Here is a 1,357-nt window from a genome sequence, read left to right on the forward strand (position 1 = left end):
TCAACAGCTCTGCTCATGGCCTCCACATCCCCAAAGCAGGCCAGATCTCTGGTCCTGGGAAACCAATACTACCCTTTACGACAGCTCATTAAGGACCGAGTCGCCACACTGGGAGGAAGGTAGTCCTGAAGAAGTGGATGCTGCTGCTGTGTTTCCTGTGCAGAGGTTGAGGCAGTCATGTGATGGCTAGAGAACTGTGATTCTTTGAGGTGGGACAAGGTGGGGGGGGAGGAGTGACCTGGGCAATCAAGGGGGCTGGTTCCCCACATTCCAGGGCTGTGCTGGGCAAAGAGTCTGTGGTCTCATCTGGAGCCTGGCCTACTTCCTGCTAAGCTCCTTGGCTCCGCAGCTAGCAGCCTCCACAAGCATTCATGGTGGCGGCTCGCAGGCCACCCTGCTCCAGGACATGGAGCAGGTAGATGGTGGTTCCAGCTGGTGTGGGCACGTCTGTCCGAAGCTGGGCCCCTGTTGCCCTTTCCGCTGCAGCATCATGGTCGTCCCCAGCAGGGTCTGAGCAGCAATGCGGTGGGCCAGGGCACTGGGCATGCCCATCTTGATAGCACCTTCAGCCAAGGCCTCAGAGAATGTGCGCACCTCCTCCAGGGATCTCAGAGAGACACAGCAGCCACGGACACCAGGAGGTGCTCAGTGCTGACAACAGGGACCACCTCTCCCAGAACAACGGGCAGGAGTTGGGGCTTGGTGACAAAGAAGATGCGTGAACAGGCCTGCAGCACCTCCTGGTTGGAGTGGGTAGTCTGGCAACCCAGAGCCCAGAAGCGGCAGAGGTTGCTCTCTGTCGATGCCCTGGCCAGCACCTGCTTAGCTTCCACGTTGTGTGCTCGGATGAGCCCCCGCGTGATGCCCTCGGCCATGCGGCCCGCTCCCACGAAGCCCACGCGCCGCGGACAGGACCCCGCCGCCGCCACCATCACGCTCGCAGCCCGCCCCGCCCCACCTTGTTTTGTTTTTAATTAATTCATTTGTTATTCACAACTTCCATGATTGTAAACAATATCTCATGGTAATTCCTTTCCTCCCCCCACTTTCCCCTGACAGAAAGACCATAGTAGCAGGAGGAAAAGATGATGACCTCCAAATAAAAGAGAGACTGATTGGGAGGAGGAGGGGATAGGATGTGTGAAGGGCAAGGGACCATTTCACATACTGGTCTTCACCTTCCACGTTTTTATATTTTTTAATTAATTATTTTAGTTTCTCAAGGTAGGGTCTCACTCTAGCTCAGGCTGACCTGGAATTCACTATGTAGTCTCAGGGTGGCCTCAAACTCATGGCCATCCTCCTACCTCTGCCTCCGAGTGTTGGGATTAAAAGCGTGTGCCACCACGCCCGGCTT

General features: G+C 56.2%; 1 pseudogene; it reads right to left on the reverse strand.

Moving 5' to 3' along the window:
• Window positions 1–256: 256 nt before the first annotated feature.
• Window positions 257–932, reverse strand: LOC101603508 (annotated as a pseudogene).
• Window positions 933–1,357: the final 425 nt, after the last annotated feature.

Source organism: Jaculus jaculus, chromosome 10 (genome assembly GCF_020740685.1).
Source record: "Jaculus jaculus isolate mJacJac1 chromosome 10, mJacJac1.mat.Y.cur, whole genome shotgun sequence".
NCBI classification, from domain to species: domain Eukaryota; kingdom Metazoa; phylum Chordata; class Mammalia; order Rodentia; family Dipodidae; genus Jaculus; species Jaculus jaculus.